The sequence below is a fragment of the Sinocyclocheilus anshuiensis genome, unplaced genomic scaffold (assembly GCF_001515605.1).
Source record: "Sinocyclocheilus anshuiensis isolate Anshui unplaced genomic scaffold, SAMN03320099.WGS_v1.1 scaffold842, whole genome shotgun sequence".
NCBI lineage: Eukaryota > Metazoa > Chordata > Actinopteri > Cypriniformes > Cyprinidae > Sinocyclocheilus > Sinocyclocheilus anshuiensis.
In genome coordinates, this window is record NW_015536509.1 from 337,163 (window position 1) to 345,533 (window position 8,371).

An 8,371-nucleotide genomic window follows, 5' to 3' on the forward strand; every position below is an offset into this window, starting at 1 on the left:
TATTGAAAACAAAATAACGTTCGTAGCCCGGTATACCACAGCTAAACGTTTTGTGTTAAGTCATGAATGCATCAGGTTTGAACTGGGGAAACACAACAAATTCCTTCAAAGGTGTTTTCCCCCAAAAATACGTCTAGTCAACCAGCTTTATCAGTATCATACTAAAAATGTAAAGGCGTTGTATTTATGAGCTTAATTATATTATTTATTTCTGTTCTTTAAACCCTCGAAATATAGTATGTAGAGCCTTGCAAGGGGCATTTCAGTATATATGATCTGTTTTCTGTAATAAAATGACAGTGTTTAATGTCTTGATGATCACAGCTCGCGGGTTCGCTTGCCGCCTTCGAGAGAGCGCCAGTTACAAAGTATTCCTCACAAATACTGTTTTGTTAGATAAAACTTACGTATATGTAATATTTTTAGACTTTTAATAGTCACTTTACTATTTTTGTCCACACAGTGTGTACCAACAGACATTCCACCGCTTACCTTACGCGCTCAGCTAATTATTTTACCTCAGAGAAACAATAAGTGGCTAAAAGCTAAACTCGAGGGTTCACAGTACAGTAAATAACTTGACTTCAACATGTTGAAATGCCTAATAACGGCTTCATATGTTCTATATCACAGTTGTACTTTTTAGGATGTCTGACAGTCGGAAGATGTTAGACTCAGAAGAAAGGCGATTCGTCAGTGGATAACCTGTTTTATGACGGGCCAATAATTCATAAAGTGTGAGTAGGCCTTTACACATGATGCCTGATCCGGGACACGCCAGATATCTAAGAATGAATAAATACATGTGGAGAAACTGGTTATTTTTATTACAGTTTACATTTGTATGTATGACTCTGTGTAGGAAGCCATTATGTCAGGACAGGGCTCCTGGATATTTGATGCTCCACCCTTATTATCACAAATACCTGCAACACAAGACATCCAGGCAGAGGCAGCTCACCTTTTCTCACAAAGTGAGTCCTGTTTCGATTTAGGCTAAAATTAAGGTTTTAGGTTTGAGTAGTTGCAACATGTTTTAGGTTAGGTTGACAAAGCTTTTAAAATGAATGTGTGTGTGTGTGTGTGTGCGTGTGTACAGTGGAGATCAAAATTAGAGAACAACCTGTAATTTCCTACATTTCAAGGTCACTATTTAGTCCTATTTGAAGTTATCCTAACAGGAGTAGAAGGACAGATTTTAAGCATATTTCATAAATTAATTGTATTCTGAATCACAGTATAAAAAAAATGTAATGAAATATATGAAAAAGAACTCTGATCAAAATTAGAGAACACTTTCAGACTCCAAGTTATTGGTGTTAATCTGGCGCCTGGTGCTAATTTCCTTAATTATATGTCAAACCCTATTTAACTGGCAGCATTCCTCCAATTCACTGAGATTACAAGATGGCGAGCCACTCTAAGGTGACTGAAACCCTGAAACAAGAGGTTGCCCAGATGAAGGCCAAAGGGATGACCCTTTCAGCCACTGCAAGAGAAGCTGGTCATTCCAAATCTGTGATTTCTTGAATCCTGCAGGTTTACAATGACCAGGGCCGGATTTACGCATAGGCATTCTAGGCCTATGTTCGCTCGTCCAGGGGGGCCCAAACACAATGAAGAGATATATCATATTTTTGTTATACTATAGCAGGGATCCTCAAATCTGGCCCACGAGATCTACTTTCCTGCAGAGTTTAGCTCTAACCCTAATCAAACACACCTGAGCATGCTAATCAATGTCTTCAGGATCATTAGAAAATCACAGGTAGGTGAGTTTGATCAGGGTTGGATCTAAACTCTGCAGCGCATTGGCCCTCCAGGGCAAGATTTGAGGAACCCTGTACTATGGGCTATCTACAACAGTAAAAGAACCAAAACCCCAGAAGACATTGAGCAAATAAATATAACAAAAAATAGGGTAAAAAATAACAAACTATTTCCATGTCTTCCACCTTTTTTATGTAGGCTACGGAAATCACGCTTTCTTTCTCCCAGTCTCTCTCACAGACGCACACACAGTACAGACACGCACTCGCGCACACGAGACGCGAACAGAAACTTATTGTCAGCGCTGCCCCGCGAATTTATCAATAAAATAGTTTTGCAGCTGAAAAGCTAAGTGACATTTCTCAGTTGCGAGGTTCTTGAAGCAGTTTAACTTAAAGATTCGCTATTAGTAGACGCTGCTGCTGAACGCTGCTGAGAGACGCACAGACGCACGTATTCACAAGCGCTTAATCTCTCTCTCCCTCTCTCTCTTTCGCTCTCTCTCTCTCTCTCTCTCTCTCTCTCTCTAATAATCGCATTAGACTGCATTAATAACTGCATTAGCCTGCATATCAATGACTCAAGCCTCCGTTATTAGCTCTAACATGATGTTTTGGAACTTGTAAATCCTCAGCACTTAGGGAGGGCCGAGAGTGTACAAGAAGTAAAGCAATTATGTCGGGTTTGAGTGTGTTACGGTACCCTACCAAACACTACCCAGAGCTAGTCCCGCCTTTTGGCAGGTACGTGCCAACTATACAGAAAGGACCCTAGCCTGTAAGGCAGGGACGTCCAGGTTGTAAAACCTAGCAAATGTGGACGGCGAGGCCCAGCCGGCTGCCGCACAGATTTCTGCGATAGACAGACCGCTAGACCAAGCCCAAGAAGAGGCCACGCCTCTGGTGGAGTGGGCTCGTACTCCAATGGGGCATTGCAGGCCCAAGGAAGAGTATGCTAGCGTAATAGCGTCAACTATCCACTGGGAAAGTCTCTGCTTTGTGACCGGATGACCCTTGGTGCAGCCACCAAAGCAAATAAAGAGCTGTTCCGACTGCCTAAATGGGGCGGAGCGCTCAATGTAAATTCTCAGCACCTTGACGGGGGAGAGTAAATTCAACTCCTGGTCCTCCTCCAAGGGAGGAAGCACAGAGAGTGTAATAAGTGGAGAGCACTTAAGGTACACTTAAGGTTATTTGGAGAGGTATATAACAATGCCTTGGCTTCAGGACAACCTTAGAGTCGCCAGGCCCGAACTCAAGGCAGGTAGGGCTCACAGAGCAAGTCCCCCATTCACTTGACCAATGCTAAAGCCAGTAGCAGAGCGGTTTTTAGCGACAGGAGTCGAAGGTTGGTCGACTGTAGCGGCTCAAAGGGAGGGCTCTTAAGAGGAAGGAAGGAAGGACAATATCAACGATATGTCACAGGAGGTTGGGTCTTTGCCGCGGGCTGTGCACCAGGCAGAGAAGACCGACCATTTAAGGGCATAAAGACGTCTCGTAGACGGGGCTCTAGCCTGAGAAATTATATTTAGAATGCTCTCAGGGAAGTCTGAAGGCTCCCATCGAGAGGCCAGAGGTGTGGAGCCCACAGCTTGCGTTGGGGGTGCCATAACATTCTGTTCGCCTGAGAGAGGAGGTCCATCTCAGGGGAATGGGCCACGGGACTGCAATGAGCAGCCGAGACAGCTCCGAGAACCAGTGTTGGTTCCTCCAGAGCGAATGGGGGGAAAAGCATAAAGGAGGAGGTTGGACCAGTCGTGGGCCAACGCATCCTTGTCCTTCGAAAAAACTGGGCAATGAGAGTTGTCTTTTGAGGCGAAGAGGTCAACCTCTGCCTTCCCAAAGATCTCCCAGATTAACTGAACCGTTTGTGGATGGAACATTCACTGCTCTGAGGGGACGTTGCTCCGGGACAGTATGTCTGCTCCTTGGTTCAACCTGCCCGGCACATGCATTGCTCTCAGCGAACGCAAGTTGAGCTGTGCCCATTCCAAGAGATGCTCCACCAGAATGAAAAGGCGCTTCGAGGAGAGCCCGCCCTGGTGATTTATATAGGACACCAATGTCATGCTGTCTGAGTGGACTGGACGTGGTGTCCCCTTAGGTCTGGCAAGAAGGTCTGAAGGGCCCAACAAACTGCCAGCATTTCCAGGCAGTTGACGTGTAGCCAACCTTCCTCTTTTGACCAAGGGCTGAAAGCCGGTTTGCCATCGCACAGAGCTCCCCAACCCTTGTTGGACGCATCTGTCGAAACAACCTTCCTTCTGCAGACCGTTCCCAGAGCCACGCACCATACTGAAGGGGCCACATATGAAGCAGGCCCAGCAGCTTCTGAAACGTCTTGAGAGGGTGAGAGGCTCCAACTTTAAAGAAGGCCGCAAGCCGCTGTATGGCCAGTGCATGTTCAAAAACTGCTCCCAGAATCAATATCCATTGGCTGGGGAACAGTGCTCTCTTGGCAAAGTTGACGCTGAGTCCCAGGCATTCTAAGTGGCTGAGGAGGAGGGATCTGTGATATAGTAGCTCGGCCTCTGACTGGGCTAAGACGAGCCAGTCATCGAGGTCATTTAGAATGCGAATTCCCATCTTTCTCAGAGGAGAAAGAGCCGCATCCATGCACTTTGCAAAAGTGCGAGGAGCTAGAGACAGTCCGAAGGGAAGGACCGTGTATTGATATGCCACTCTCTCAAAGGCAAATCTCAAGAATCGTCTGTGATGGGGGGCTATTTGGATGTGAAAGTGGGCGTCTTTCAGGTCCAGAGAAAAGAACCAGTCCCCTGGACATACTTGTGAGATGATCTGTTTCAATTTAATCATTCTGAACGGCCATTTCATGAGGGCGCGGTTCAAGGTGCCTGAGATCAAGAATGGGCCGTAAGCCGCCATCCTTTTTGGGGATGAGGAAGTAACGGCTGTAAAAGCCTGACTCACTCTGGGCTGGAGGAACCATCTCCGCGGCTCCTTTTGCCAGTAAATTCATCACCTCAGAGCGCAGGATGTGTGCATCTTTGCTCTGTACCGAGGTGGCACCTCTGTAACCTCGTTTTATTATTCACAAAATTCCGGGGATGGCCTGCCAGGCCTCGGCCCGTGTGAAAAGGGATTGGATTGGTTTGAGTAGTGAGTCGCCGTGCAGGGACTCGACACTCGTGATAAGCGGAAGAGGAAACGCTATCACAGCGGAAAGGTGTGTGGGCGCTTGAACGGGCCCAGCATTCACAACAAACACATTGCCTTCAACACCCGGAACTGAACGGGGTGTTTGGAGGCATACTCGAGGCTGCTTGGGGGGTGGTCTGGCTGCAGCGAGACTTAGCCCCCTTATCTTCCTGTCCCGCAGATCAGGCGCCGGGTCCAGTGCCATCTTGGGCTGGGGTCCCTGGAGCTTAGGGAACGGGTAGCGTCTAGCCAACCGGGAGCGCTGACGAGGCTCAGGCTTGCAGCGGGGTCGGGGCCAGACTTGTCCATGCAGCAGAGGAGTTTGACCTGAAAGACCTGGAGGACCACCATGGAGTGAAGCGCCGAGGCCACTTGTCCAGCCAAAGAGGAAGCTCGTCCAGCGAGGGCTGAAGTCGTCCTACACGGCATGGACGGGTGGGCGACCTTCGCCTTTCAACCGATGACAGTGGGTGGGCAGATGAGCGCGGCCACAGACTCATCCAGGGGAGGCAGTCTTTCATACCCCTTCTCTTCAGCGCCGTCGAATGAGGTGAGGGCGGATGAAGCGAAAATACGCAGGCGAGCCGAGTAGGGGGCATGCCACAACTTGGTGAATTCATCGTGGACCTCCGGGAAGAACGAAGAGCCTCGCTGGCGAGGGGCCTGGTATGGGCTTACATTTCTGCCACAATTCTGCGCGCGAAAGATCATATTTTGAGCGCACAAAAGTGCATTTTGCACTCGCGCGATCTGAGTTTGTGGAGAAAATGTTCGTTTCGCAAAGAAAAAAGTCTTTTGAGCGCACGGAAATCAATTTTGCATTTAAAATACGTTTTTGGATGTGTGCAGACCTTCTCTTTTGCGCGTGCAACGTTTCACTAGCTTGCTCACCTGATGCCCCCCTCTGTGCTCGCTAAATGCCAACAGCTTGCGTGCTCAACACAACCCAGCGTTACAATGTGCCATAATTCCAGCCAATCAGAGACCGAGGCTGCTAAATTCTGATTGGCTGCCTTGACAACCAATCACAAAATTTCTTGCATTACCTCGACAGCATAAGAGGACAAATACAGTGCATGCATAATTATTATGCAAGTTGATATTCTGATCCAGAATTGTGGCAGAAATGTAAGCCCATACCTGGCGGCGCCCTGGCAGGAACCATTCGTCCAGGCAGCTGTGGGTGGGCTTCTCTGGCGGGGACCACTCCAAACACAGATCCAAAACATCCAAAAGTTTGGCGTCCATGCCTGCATTGGCTTCACTGGGCTCCAAAGACGGCAAGGGGGTGGGGTCGTTTGTCGAGAACGACAGCTCCTCCGCGTCAATGGCATACGGTCATCCAGAGGATCGCTGAAGCTGAAGTGCTGAAGGCAGCTAGCAGGAGCGGTGAATCAGCTGAGCAGAGAGGACTTGATCCGCTGCACTTGTCAACAGCAAAGGCTTCGAGTCTTGTAGAGTGAAGATCGTGGTCGTCGCTGAAGGAGAAGAAATCTGAGGATCCTATGGCAGAATGCCCGCTTATATAGCCAGATGGCCCCGCCCATATTGGCGGGCTCTGGCGGGCTTCATGGCCATAGGCTCGTGCAGCTCCTAGCGACGCAGTACGAGTAAAGTATCGAAAGGGAAGCCCAAAAACTCAATGATACTCCAGAAGAAAAAATTATGCATTAAGAGCCAGGGGTGTAGACTTTTGAACAGAATGAAGATGTGTAAATTTTTCTTATTTTGCCTACATTTTTTATTTATTTTTCATTTAGTACTGCCCTTCAGAAGCTACAGAATATACTTACATGTTTCCGAGAAGACAAAATAAGTTCAATTTTCCCTGATCTTCAAGTTTACACCCCTGGCTCTTAATGCATCATTTTTCCTTCTGGAGCTGATCTTTTTGTAATAGTTGCATGTAAGTCCCTCAGTTGTTCTCAGTGTGAAAAGATGGATCTCAAAATCATACAGTCATTCTTGGAAAGGGGTCAAATAAGCAAAATATGCTGGAAGACCAAGGAATTTGTGGGACCTGAATGATTTTTTCTGAAGAATTAAGTTTTACTGTTCATGACAAACGAGGCACTCATGAACAACTATCAGTATTAAGAACCAAGTGTATGTAAACTTTTGAACAAGGCCATTTTTATAAATTCAACTATTATTTTCTCTTGTGGACTATATGTAATTGTCTTTTGTGTGAAGTATCTTATTCAGGTCAGTACTAAATAAAAAATAACATGCATTTTGTATGATCCCTCTTATTTTGGTAAAATAATTAACATTTTGCAGATACTACAAAGTGTATGTAACATTTTGACCACAACTGTATATATAACTAGAAACTATTTGGAAGTCAATAACAACAGAGACCAGAAAAGTATATAAAAACAATGCCAGCAAGAATGCAAGCTGTTATCAAGGACAACTGAGGCCATACAAAATAAAATATATCCGTTTTTTTGTTATGTGTGAATAAAGACACTTTAGTTGTCTCAGTTTGTTATTTTCCTAATGAATGACAATACAAAATTTAGTTTAAAAAAAGTTTTTGACAGATTCCTAAAACATTTGTTTTCTCTCTGTATTATGACAGGTTGTCTAATAAATTTGTTAAAGGGTTAGTTTACTCAAAAATGACAATTAGCCCATGAATTACTCACACTCAAGGCATCCTAGGTGTATATGATTTTCTTCTTTCAGACGAATCCAGTCGGAGTTATATTAAAAATTGTCTTTGATCTTCCAAGCTGTTTAATGGCAGTCAGCGGGTGTTGCAGTGCATCAGTCCAAAAGAAGTTAAATAAAGTGCATCCATCCATAATAAAAAGTGCCTCACACGGCTCCGGGGGGAGGTGAACAAAGTCCTCCTGTAGCGAATCGATGCATTTTTGTAAGAAAAATAACCATATTTCTTTTTCTTCTTCTTCTTCTTCTTTTGGTTTTATGGCGGGTTATGAACCAACTTCATAGGTGCATACCGCCACCTACTGTGATGGAGTGTGAAGAGAATGTACAATTTCTCACCTAAATCTTATATTCTGTTCATTATTCCACAATTCTTAAGAAATCTCATGATTGCACTTATTTGTTTTCCTGCATTTGGACCATCATTTAGAATACTACTTAATGAAAATTCTTTAATTCCTAAGGATTGTAATTCATCTTTAAGTCGATCCCTTTCTCTTTCATATGCTGTACATATCATCAAAACGTGTTCCACTGATTCCTCTGTTAAACAAACATTACATAGACCAGTATTATGTTTCCCTATAATGTATAGTGTTTGGTTAAGATTTGAATGTCCTGTTCGTATATGTGTTAAAATGAAACGTTGGTTGACTCACCAGCGCATGCGCAACGCCGACATCTTATGTCATTCTTACGTCATTCTCATAACTCATAACGTCATAACTGTTGGCGCAAGCTAGATTAAAGTGATTATTACGTTTTGA